General features: G+C 40.8%; 1 pseudogene; it reads right to left on the bottom strand.

Moving 5' to 3' along the window:
• Nucleotides 1–8,413: 8,413 nt before the first annotated feature.
• On the bottom strand, nucleotides 8,414–9,125 carry LOC148035490 (SUPPRESSOR-OF-WHITE-APRICOT/SURP RNA-binding domain containing protein 1 pseudogene; annotated as a pseudogene).
• Between the last annotated feature and the right edge of the window lie 4,235 nt (nucleotides 9,126–13,360).

Below are 13,360 nucleotides of genomic sequence, written 5' to 3'. Positions count from 1 at the left end.
GCAGTTGTTAGTTTATGAAAGTTAGCATGATAAGAATTTCTCCATGGGCATACACATGGTGCTATGTATATCTTTACAATCTTGAAATTAGTTGAAAGTTAACAATTCATGGGTCATAAGAATAATTTTCTTTAGTAAGATTAGGAACAAGCACTCATATTCATGGATGAGAATGAGGGTTGTAATCAAAGTTCAAAGTTAAGGTACATTTGAAAAGTATATCGATAAATAGGACAAAGGAGTAGTGGTATTGAGAATAATTTGGAGTTTTATGGTAGGCCTAAAACATTTTTAACAAAATGCTCCCTTGGCTCAATCGAAACAAGCTTGTGTGGGTTTTGAAAAATCAATAATATTTTGTAGTATAGATGGGTTCCTAGAACCATCCTTATGTGTACCCTTATGCCAAGAGAAGCATATTTTACAAACAATAGTTATAGGGCTTTGATCATAACATCTCAAATATGCCCAAAGTTATGAAATCAATCTTTACAGTATTATATGTTCATAGGAAAAATCACGAACATATTTGATGTGCTTATTCTACTGCAATCATAAAGCTTTTATTCTTGGGGTGTACCTTGAGAAATGTAAATGTAAAATAGTTTGCAAAGGAAATGGTTATTTTATTCGATAAAGTTTAAATAAATTGATAGGATAACACTTTAAAAATGCACTTTTTTTTCCCATTTGTAAAAAACCCATAAGTCCCTTTAAAGAAAAAGGTGTCATTTTATTACCCCATAATATGTAATTAAAGGAGACTTCTTAGTATCCTCTAACGCGGTTTGGATGGTTTCTTATAAGTGCATCCATCAAGCTCCTCTTTACCCATGTGTGAAGATTGAACATGCAAATAATGTTAAAGTTAACTTTTATGCCACTCTCCCATTCCCATGTTTTTTGTGCAGCTAGGAATTCTTTCATTTGCAATTTGAAAGAAGTAAGTGAGGATTTTGAGCTTTAAAATACCAAGGATTGCAATGTGATACATCTCAAGTTGGAGCAATAATGGGTTCTTTCTATAGGTTGCTAGCCATAGTCATCTTGTCATTGTTGTTAGCTTTTGTGGTTGTCGAAGGATCAAATCTCAATGAGAAAGATGATAATAGACATAAGAGGGAAATAAGGCCGTACTACAGCCCACCACCACCACCACCACCATCACCATCTCCACCTCCACCAAGAAGATCACCCCCTCCCCCATCACTCTCTCCACCTCCACCAAAAAGGTCATCACCGCCCCCCTCTCCACCTCCACCAAAAAATTCACCACCGCCTCCCTCTCCACCTCCACCAAAAAAGTCACCACCACCCCCTCTCCACCTCCACTGAAAAAGTCACCACCACCCCCACCTCCACCGAAAAAGTCACCACCACCCCCCTCTCCACCTCCACTGAAAAAGTCACCACCACCCCCCTCTCCACCTCCACTGAAAAAGTCACCACCACCCCCACCTCCACCCAAAAAATCACCACCTCTGCCAAAAAAATCACCACCACCACCCTCGCCTAGGTATCAACATCATCATCGAGGAGGACCTCCACCATCAAGCAATTAGTTTGGTAGTCTTTTCAAGCCCTTAGCACAATAATAATAGTACATCAAGTACAAACTATGTGATATACATAAGACATGTCCGACAATAAATGAGACACCAATGCTATCGACAAATATGATGGGGGCAAAGCCATTTCAATTAGTTAATAGCCTTTACATTCACTACTACACACTGTTATGTCCTTTCAATCATGAACATTTTTATTGAGATATACCTACATGTCTTGGAAGTATACTAGCTAGTTAAATTTAGCAAAGGTGTCGATAATAGTAGCGAATAGTAAAATATTTCAGCACTCAGGCTATTGCAATCCAGCAGCTTCGACATCAAACTCCTTCTTCTCATCGAGCGTCTTGCAGTGCTTGCGTTAGCAACCCCTACGAGTCTCACATGGAGAAGGCTTTCAAACTCATATCTTAAAGTCAGTGATGGAGAATATTCCACGTCTTGAGGAGGTCTTCAAGCACGGATTCCCATCGAGTCCTCTCTTATTTGCAATAGCAAACACACTGGGAGGGTGCTTGGAAGGTGCCCATTATTGCAATGGAACTAGCTTGGTGTCTTGCCAAGGCTTTGTGGATGACCTTATTATGATAATTCACACAAAGCTATAACTTCACTGGGAATCTGTGAAAATGTGACTTTATTTAAGATAACCTCCGGAAATCTTGCCTACTGCCCAGGGTCACACAAGGTTCACTACAAGAGTCGGATCGGTCAAGGAAGGTGGTGAATGAACATAGCAAAGTGATTTTCAGGTATCTAGGATTTCGGTTAGAGTAGAGATGAGCCATGCATCCATAGTAAGCTAGATTTTAGAGGAAAATCAACTCTTGGGAGCCAATACCTTTGGCCCTTGCATGCCAAGCTCACAATTCATAAATTTTTTATATTCCCAGCACTAAGATACTACTACCTCCATACAATATATTTGAGCAAGAAACTATAGAACACCAAGGATTCCCTTATTGCCTCCTTCCTTTGGGAGGTACTTGGCACCAATATGCATAGATTGTTTGAAGAAGGATTTGGAAGATGGAAGACTACAATTGATGAAAGTGGTTGTGGAGGGTGGGTAGCACACTGAGTTCATGGAGCCTTAACAACTCCAATGTTTTTTCACACACAAGGAATATTTGATGTGAAAGCACAAGGAGTTATTTATGATTTTATTGTTTCTTGGAGAAGTATTCTTCTAAAAGCTAAACAAAGCAATGATACTTGAGAATTGCACAAGGAAGATAATATTCACTAGACTTGGAGATTTTAGCCACAACTAGCAAATATGCTCAAAAAGAGAGCAATTTCTATGATAAAGAATGGGGTCTTCAAAAAGGAACAATGGCTGGATGTATATAGCAATATCACCTCAGACAAACTTAGCTAGGTGGAACCTCACAAGATCTATTGATATTGTCTAGGAATTTGTTGCAATAAATTCAGCAAAAACTATAATGATGAGAATGTGTCATGGGAATGTGTCAAGCACAAGGAAGAGTTCCCCTAGTGAGGCAAAAATATTAGAGACATGCTCCATGTGGCAAAAATCAAATCATTGCTAAAGGTTAGGAATGTGATAACTAAGAGCATTAACAAAGTTGGGGATACAGAGTTGATGGTGAATAGTAGGTTAGAAAATATACTCGAAGGATTATGGGCCCTAAAATTACCCTTAAAGGTAGACTCTTTGCTATGAGGATAGTATGGCAGGTAAAATTGACCACAAATGCTTGGCAAAGCTGACTATGGTGCTGAATTAGTCTATGTCTAGTAGTTGAATGCATACATTATTTTTCTAATACCAATCAATACATATTATCATGTTTAAAATTTAGATTCATAGTAGTGAAACACCCAAATGGCACCATATCACTATGGAGCTACAAGTCATGCTTTCATTATGTTCGTTTACCATTTTAGGTTGTGTATATTGTATTGTATTTGAAAATTGGATTCAAATCATAAATGCTCAATTTATTTGACATTTGGTCTTCTACACTTTTGGAATGCATATCTTGTTCATGCATCAACCTTACCCTCTCATATCTTATCTATTCCAATAAAGAGCATTATCCAATTAAATTTTCAAAACAATCATTCATTTGACCACATAGTTTTTACATTGTGAAAATCATAATCCAACAAATTCATTAATTAATGTCAATAAACAATATAACACGTGAAGGGTGTAACAAAAGTTACTCCAATGTTGGCACACTTGCAAAAGTTTTCCATTGGCAAAACCATGGCATGTAGTGAGTGATATTACTTCATGATATTTTTTGTATTTTACAACCAAGTTAGAGCCAAGGTTTGGGCATCCAAGCTATGCATCACAGTTTTCTCTACAACTTTGGATGTTGTGACAAAGGGTAGAATCTTGCCTTGTGTATCCAATGCTTACTTTCTTCCAAGGATTTCTTCTTGCATATTTCACACATTACATTTATCACCCCATGAATCTTACCTTAACCTCCTTACTATTGATCGACTCTCTCATTGCAATATTTCCTATCAATGGCACCTATTATACATTCATTTTGCACACCCATTCAACAAACGATTTGAACCCTTTTGTTCATCATTTTCGTTGACCTAACATGGTGTGATAATGTGCTTACTTGACTATTGTTTAGTGCTTTTACTCAAAAGGATTAAAACATCAACATACAATGGCAACATCTGATGATATTTGATTAGTATCATAGCATATTTCAAGGTTAATAGTCCACACCTCAAGGTTAATAGTATCATAGCGTATTTCAAGGTTAATAGTCCACACCTCAAGAAAAAACCTCTTTTTTCTCACATTGTTCGAGATAGGCTTGCACCTCAAACTAGTAGTCATGCATTATTGAAAGAGAACTTGATGTCATCTTGATCTACTATCCTTGAGCCTTTCACTTCAATAAGAAATGCTAGTTCACATAGGGCTATAGTGGAAAATCTTGTCCATTCCACATAATTTTTTAAGCTACTCACAAGTTTCTTCTATATGTATACAACATAAACTTGGCTATTTATCAAATTAGTTTGTTCTCATAATTTCCAAGAAACCATCTTGTAGGCATTTCCTACACAATAATATAAATTTGTTCCAATCAAATTAATAGTGCAATATTTTCTAATAAAACACTTGTAATGGTAATCTACTCTCACAGATCGCATGGTGGGAAACTTGCTCGAGCAATTGTACTAAACACATATCTCACTCATGAATAGAAGAAGAGAGATAGAGGCCAAAACATCTTGTTGCTAGTTTTTATTTCTTCTTTCCTACACAATACAATGTGAACACAGTATAGATAAGATACAACATAAAGAAAAGTAGCCTATTAAGTCAAATAATGCATAATGGGGAAGGGCAAGAAGCGAGTTTTTTGAGTGAGCTTTTGAGTGAGTTTCTTTTGGCAACCCCTCTATTCTTATTCCATATAGTTCACTTATTCTAGCCTTAGATGATGTAACCACCTCTAGTTCCACTTCAACCACCACCACCGCCATCATTGCCTTCACCCCCACCTTCACACACACACACACACACACACACTCTCTCTCTCTCTCTCTCTCTCTCTCTCTCTCTCTCACACATTTACAATACAAAATAATTTTTGCAAAGCAATCCAAATCTAGATTTGTACTACATTGACCTCTAGCAAGTGTACTATTGTTCCACAAATTGACAAACAATGATAGTAAAAGATTATCATAAATTTGATCATAGCTAACCAACCGAGGCATGTCTGCATTTTCTCAACAAAATAAAATGCATTTTCTCTAAGAATAGCAAAGTCTTTGCTTTGCTGGTCACACTATGGGTGACATTGGAAAAGTTATTCTCTTTCCAAATATGAGATGTAAGTCCTCTTCGGAAGCATGGGTTGTTATATAAACATGTCTACATTTGCATCCATTCCAAATACTCATTAAACATTTTTCTTTATACACAGCTCTAGCAACCTCATTAAACATTGGTTAAAAAATAGAAACTCATGATTAAAGCTTGCATATTTATGGATTATTTATTGTGGTAGAAAGAAGGGATATTGATTTGGGTGAAAATAAGTATAAATTTGATTATCAATCAATATACTTAATGAATGAATGAGAGAGAGAGAGAGAGAGAGAGAGAGAGAGAGAGAGAGAGAGAGAGAGAGAGAGCATCATCTTGATCTCTCATTGTACGTCTTTGCTAACTTGACATCATGTTGTTGTAATATTAACATTCCTAGGCTATAAAATATAGTTATACCTCTTTGAACTAATCATATATATACATGTGTGTGTGCAAGTGTTAGGACTTTTAATATACACACATAAATACATGCACACATACATGTGTATATATATTAAAGAGAGAGAGAGAGAGAGAGAGAGAGAGAGAGAGAGAGAGAGAGAGAGAGAGAGAGAGAGAGAGAGAGAGAATGAAAGTTCTCTAGTGATAATAGTTTTTGAAAAAGAGAGAGATAGAAACAAGTTCTTAATGAGACACACACATGCATATATGCATACACGCATATACACATAGAGAGATAAATCAAGATAAGTTTGTCTAGTGTATATTACAAAACTAAAGACATAGCTTTTAAGATTATTGCTCGTATAAACTCTAATCCACCTTGACTAAGTAATTCATCAATGGTTTTCATAGTTTTTAAAATCAAAAATATATTTGAATGTAAGGAATTTCAATTGGAAGGATATTAGGATTCAATAGAGAAGAGAGTGAGGAGAGAGAGAGAGAGATTAAAATAACTTTTGGATGATAGAGAGAGAGGAGATATAAATAATTATTGATGAGAGACAAGAAAGAGGTATCTTTTTAGAAATCATTTATAAGAGAGAAGAGAAAGAAATGTGAAAAGTGCTTTGGATAGAGAGGTACCTTTTTCAAATTAATGTAGGAGAGGCCCAAAAGTAGTATTGTAGTATCATAGGAGAGAGTGCCAGAAATTTTTGAAGCCAAAGAAGGGGCCTCCCTTCTTTGGCTTCAAATTTTTTGGCAAGCTCTCTTATAATACTACCTTAGACCCTCTCCTACATTAATAGCCTTGGACCTTTACACACACACACACACACACACACACACACACACACACACACACGTATATACTCTCTCTCTCTCTCTCTCAATACTAAAATATTAACTTTGGGATTTTTTTTACACATTAATAGCTTTGCACACACACACACACACACACACACTCTCTCTCTCTCTCTCTCTCTCTCTCTCTCTCTCTCGGCTTAAAAAAATTCTAGCAACTCTCTCCTATAATAACACAATACTACATTTGGACTTCTCCTATATTAATAGCTTTGGACCTTTATCAAAACACACACACACATACACATATTCTCTCTCTATACATATGTGTGTGTGTGTGGCTTTTAAAAATTCTTTTAACTTTCTCTTACAATATTACATTTGGGCCTTTCCTACACATTAATAGCTTTGGATTATTATCAACACACACACACACACACACACACACACACACACACACACACACTTGTAAGAGAGGGGGATTTAATAATGGAAAAATACTAGTTACATTGGTTGGTATATAAGGTGTTAGGGACTTGATTTTTGGACCATCAGATAATAATATAAGTCTCCTTTCATCTTCACCTCTCTTTTCATGGCTTCTTCCTCTCTCTTCATGTCTTTCTCTCTCCTTTTCTAGTATTTCTCTCTCCTCATCACTCTCTTTCTCTCTCTCTTCCTGCAGTATTTCTCTTTCTTTTGCACTCTCTCTCTCTCCTCTTCTCTCTCTCTCTCTCTCTCTCTCTCTCTCCTGTCCTCTTCTTGACAAGTGGTATCAGAGTGGTCCCTTCTTTTTTCTCTTTTCTCACATCCAGTTCTATTTTAAAAAAAACTAGTTAGACAGGTAGAGCATGAACATAAACTATAAGAAGCTTTAATGGAGTACCACAGGGTCCTGGCAGCCTTTATTGGAGATCTCATATGAGCCATGGCCAAGTTGGAGGTACTCAAGTCAAATTTAGCAACTCATTTTCAACTTTGAAGTAAAGTTCTAGAGGTTCTTGGGTGAAGAAGACCCACATGACTTGGAGAGAGTCTTGACTACAGTTAGTTTTGAAAGGAGAGATTTCTTCTTCATTCTGAGGAGATCCCATGGATTCTCAGTCCAACGAATAAAGGGAGAAGTCTTTTTTGTTTTTGCATTACCCATAATAGGAGTTAAGGTGCAGACTACCTTCTCACTTGATGATCCTTATTTTGGTAACCTTTTGCTCTTCACTCCTTTTCATCAGTGCATTCATATGTGAAATTACACACGAGTAGGTGTGGTGCTTGCTCTTGTTGCCCCAATTCAGATTTCTCTCTACCCTTTTGCTTGGAATGAATACCTATTCATCAAAATACCCCCCGCGAGAGTGGCTTATGCAAGGAGCTTGATGTCCCTTTCTTTGCAGTATGCAAGCATCTGAGTAAGGGCCTCTTGTCAAGTAGCGAGGACTGGACTTGGTTGCAGACCACTAGGACTTCGGCATCAACGATCTTTGCAAGTGCCTCAGTGCTCATGTTGGTCACACCCACACTAGCCATGAGACCTTTTTTGTGATGATCCGATCCCCAACTTCGAAGGATTCTATCTAGGAATGTAGTTTTAAGCTCTATAGGAAACTCTCTCTGTGTGTCAATTTGATTTGGCAATGCAGCCCTGGTACATGTCGAAAATCTTTTTCGATCCCCTGTGGAGGAGAACACTCGGAAATACTCATGGCAAGGAAGCCATTTGAAGGCTTGGAAGGGGGGAAGTTGGAAGCACCTAGGCATGACTGAGAATCCAAGCTGTGACGATTGACCATTGAAGCAGCTTGTGCACTCATAAATGTTTCAGTTCTATACTTCCATCACGAAGTGTGTTTGACTCAGCATCTACTTGTAGGCTTGAAGGAGGAAGTATACAAGCTCCACCTGTTCAAGGCTGTTCCCTCTCTTCTTGCAGGTATGTCTAGTGGATTCAGAGGTGAATAAGGAACACCACTTCGAATCTGCATCTTTTGCGCCATACTTGGAATAAGGCCAGGTGGATAGAGAGGATAAGGAGGGGCATCCACGTGCATGGAAGGCATCTATGCAAGAGCTGGCTGAGTGATTGGAAGAGTGGGAGTCCCCAGAGTGCTAAGCATAGATGGATTTAGAGTTGAAAATACAACAAAAGGAATAATTTGTGTAGTCGAGGGTGTAACAACACCAGATGCTGCCGATCTATGCTGAGTGGCTCCATCGAGAGCCACAACTGATGGGTGCTCCTTTGATGGAGAAGAGTGAGCAAGAAAAGAGGAAGTCCTCTCTATATTTGGCAATGCAAACGAAGTAGAAACATGCTAACCTATTGGTGGCCCTGCAATCATTTCGCTGTCCAAGGTAGCAATTGCTTCTTGGCTGTATACCTCTTTAGAACCCCAAAACTATAGAATTTTCTAGAGACGTGTTTGGTTAGTTTCTCTATTTTGAGGATTGTGATAGATTGTTGCCAGCATAGATCCCATAACTCGCTGGAAAGCTAAGAGGTTTGGAGCACAAGAAGGCATTATGGGCTAAATTTTGGGAGATTATTCTTCTATGGTCTTCAAAGCATGCATGGAGCTACTGAAGCTCAACCCCTCTGTTAACCCTCAAACGAACGAAGGTGGAAAATTTGGAAAAGCTAAAGCAGAAGACAAAGACAAAGGCCAAGGCAAAGAGAAAGACACACAAGGAGAAGAGTCCTAAATAAGAGAGAAAGGCGCACAAGGAAAAGTGCAAGTCAAAACTTTTGTAAAAGAGCGCAAGCGCATCATGGTTTAATTCAAGGAGAACCAGGTTCTCACCTGTGCAATTTGTAAATGTAGACGGGCAGTGGAAAGGAAGCTAGGAAAATAGAAGGACAATGGGAAAAGGGCCTAGGCTACGGCCGGCCATGTAAAAAAGGGGATGACCGCCCAAAAGGGATTTAGGGTTTTGTATATAAAGTTGAAAAGTGAAGAAAAGCTCATTCTTGTGTGTGGCAAAAAGTAGCTCTCTTCTTCTTCTTCTTCTTCTTGTTCTTGCTTGCTTGAGCTTGTGCTTGAGAGAGGGAGTGTGAGAGTGTGAGGGAGTGAGTGTGTGAGGGTGAGGAACCGTGGGGTGGAGAAGCTCTCCATCTTCTCCTCTCTTCTTCTCTTCTCTTCTCTTCTCTTCTCTTCTCTTGCTTGCAGCAATGGAGCTTGGAGCTTGGAGCGGGAGGATCGAGCTTGCTTGAAGCTTGCACTTGGATCGTGGAGCTACCGGAGTGCACGGGAGAGGAGGTAACAAGAACGGCACGGAGGTAAGCTCACTACACCCGTAGATATGGATGGCACGTCGATTATGTGAGAGGTAGCCATTAGTGCTCGGCTTGGAATGCTTGAAACAATAAGCGGTCCATGGGTCTTGGCGGTTGAGTGAAAGCTTCCACATTTTGATTCCATTGCTGGGACCAATGGATTCAAGCCTTGAGCGCTTGCGCGCTTTGAATCAAGCATTGGAGTAGGGTTTTCCCCGAAGCGGTGCTTGGGGTAGATAGATAGGAAGCGAGCGAGTTTGAAGAGGTATTCGATCTCCTTAGCAAGTAGGTTTTTGGTTTTTTGGATTTGAAAAAGCATGTTGGAGTAGTATAGGTGATTGCTTTGTGATTTGTATACATGTAGGGTAGGAAAAAAAGACAAAGAAAAAGAAGCAAACAGTAGGGTTTTCTGTTGCTGTATAAGAGGCTGAACAGGGAAATAGGGGCACAGATCCTTGGAGTGCAGTTTGATTCGAGCACCACAGTGATTCGAGGCATGTCTGGCATTTCCTTGTAGTGTTTTGCACCTATCTGGAAGGCGCTGGATGATTTGGTGGAGTAGACATTGACCTAGAGGCATCGCGCGCAACTCGCAGGCCGTCATCCACGCCATTGGACCAGGCTGTTCGAGTCCCAGAATCGGACCAAGCCATCCGAGTCCCAGAATCGGACCAGTCTAAGAATCAGACCAGGCCGTTCAAGTCCCAAAATCGGATCAGTCTAGTCTAGAAATTGGACCACCTAGAATCGGTGACCAACCAGAATCGGACCAACCAGAATCAGACCAGTCCATAATCGGGCGTTCGGACAATCGTCCCGATTGGACTAAACCGTCCGATTTTGAAAATCAGACCTCTCGGACACTTGAACTCGGACCACTCGGACCATCCTGTCCGATGGACACTCGTTCGATCGAGGCAATCGGACCACCCTGCCCGATCCGATTCCCAGAATCAGACCACTCCGAAAATCGGACCACTTTTTCGATCCGACTCCCAGAATCGGACGTGACCAAAATCAGACCACTGGGCTGATCGGACCACCTAGAATCAAATGTCCGATTCTGATAATCGAACTCCTGAAAATCGAACATCTCAGAATCAAACAAAAAATTGTCAAAATCGGACAGGTATCTAGAACTCAATTTCAACACATCTAAACCCCGAAATTGACCCCAAGGGCTACGTAGAGCTAAAGATACATCACAGATCCATCATTGGGCTGAAATTTAGAGCAAGTAGTTCAAAATTTGGCTATAAACAGTCCTCCAAATTATGCATGGCATTTACTGTAACAGCCCTGCGGGCCGGGGGGGACTGCCCCCCCGGACCCCCACAGAGGGGGCCCTCCGCACCTCCCCCAAGTAGGTTGGAGAGAAAATTCGTGTTGTGACAGGTCCTCAAAATTGGACCCTAGTGTAGAAATGGCTCTACACGAGCATGGATCCTCATTGGTAAAAGAGCAACCAAAAGCCCATACCCAAATAGAGAGAAACAGAGACCCTAGAACCTCAACGGGCCAATCTAGCCATCTAGGGCAAAAAGGCCACACCACAAGAACACATGTACATTGTGTTCAAACTGCATCTAGTCGAAGTAAAATGCAACATCAACAAGCTACAAATGCCAAGATGACTAGACATGACACTCTTGATGAGAGATGTACCTTGAGGAACACTGCACAGACAACCCAAGACATTGGTGGAGAATCCACGTCTGGTCATGCAAGTGGGGACTCAAAGGCATCTATCAGAAGGCTTAAATTTACAAGCCGAGACCCGGAAGATGAAGACATAGTATCACCTGCTTATCTTAGGGTCAAACTCACCGCGAAAAGAGAGCATACTATCGATGCTCTGATTGATGAAGGAGCATATTTTAACATCTTGACCTATGAATCATGGACCCTACTAGGCCAACCAGAGCTCACACCGACTAGTGCAACTCTTAGCCCTTATGGGGAATATCCACAAGCACTCATAGGGAAGTGAAAAATCCTTGCGACAATTGAAACGGAAAGCTTGCCTATCCTATTTCATGTTCCTCCAAATAGTGCTAGCTCTGCGGGAAAGAAACCCTCCTAGAAAGACCCTTCAAAAGGGCGACCAAGTGTGAGGCCGACTATGTAGCACAGAGGATACACCTGACACTACTGGGTGTGAGGATAGTCACAACCTTTAGCAAGGGTGACCTCATCAAACCTCGAGAGAAAGGCAAGCAAAGTGCTGATGAGAGCAAGGACTTGTTGGAAGAGTTAATACAGGCACAGTTCGAACAACGAGAGCCAATGAGTGAGGCCATGCCTGAACCAAGAAGGTCAAGAGACAATGCCAAGAATGGGCTTTGGACTTACAAATATCATAGAAGACCCCAAAAGAAGCCCAAACCTTATAGACGCAGGCATCGATGGAGGGTCAGCACAATGCCGCGATGGATATCCAAAGTGTTGCTACGTGCTCAAGGGTACTACGCAGGTAACCGATGGATTTGGGTACCAAAATCCCTTGCTAAACCGCCTCCATCAGCTAAAGGCCAGAGTGCATCAAAAGCAATGAAGCATAGGAGGAAATCTAAGAGAAACTCTAGGTCTCGAGGCAACAAACTAGACATGATTGTTCGGAAGAAAGAGCCTCAGCCTAGAATGCTAAATAGACAGATGTCATATGTAGCCATTGAGCATGCACAAAAATCATTAGTGCCCAAAGAGCCTTTGATTTCCCAAGGGGAGAACAAGCATCATAGGCACAACATTGCTCAAGGCAAGGCTGATCGCTCAACAAAGAAAATGACACAATCGTCTAATAGCCTCGAGCAAATCATTCATCCAGTGCCAAGTCCACCAAAGAGTCCTAGATCTCCTACATCCTCTTTTCCCAAACAGACACAAGAAGCACTACAGTAGTTGTCAAGGGCGACTGCTCAATTCCAATCTCTATCTCCATCTAAGCTTCCAAATGTCCAAGAGGTGGGACATGAGGCCACCTGTAGCTCGACCTAAGGATATGCCTGAGCCACCTAATGTGACTAGATTAACTCATGCTCAATCTACACAGATGAATGCTCAAAGGCCAACAAAAGACACAACCACTCTTGATCGCCCTAGGGACATGACACCGCAATCCACCAAGGGTAGCCAGCCCACTAAACTAGCTGCTACTACTTCCAATCAGGGATCACAACAGTCACAGCCCTTTGCCATGACAATGCCCCTTGTGGAAAGTGTCGTTGGAAGTTTACTTGTGGAGGAGGTGTCACAACCGACTTCCTCAACAACTCCAGCACTTTCAAAGTGCCTAAACCCTAGGCTGGAGGAGTTACACACAAGGGAGTTGGCTAAAGTGCTAGACTCTCCGAAAAGGGAGGTAGTTGTGCTCTCACAACCTAGCGAGGCTATTCAGCAGGCCACGACCATGTCCCGTAAGGACACACTAGAGAAAGAGAATGCTGAGGCCCAACCAAATACATCAACGGTTTACCTAGTCCA

Source organism: Lygodium microphyllum, chromosome 5 (genome assembly GCF_053477565.2).
Source record: "Lygodium microphyllum isolate KBCC chromosome 5, Lygodium_microphyllum_v1.1.10, whole genome shotgun sequence".
Lineage (NCBI taxonomy): Eukaryota > Viridiplantae > Streptophyta > Polypodiopsida > Schizaeales > Lygodiaceae > Lygodium > Lygodium microphyllum.
The sequence above is the reverse complement of the archived record's forward strand: the minus strand, read 5'-3'. Positions and strand labels throughout refer to the sequence as shown.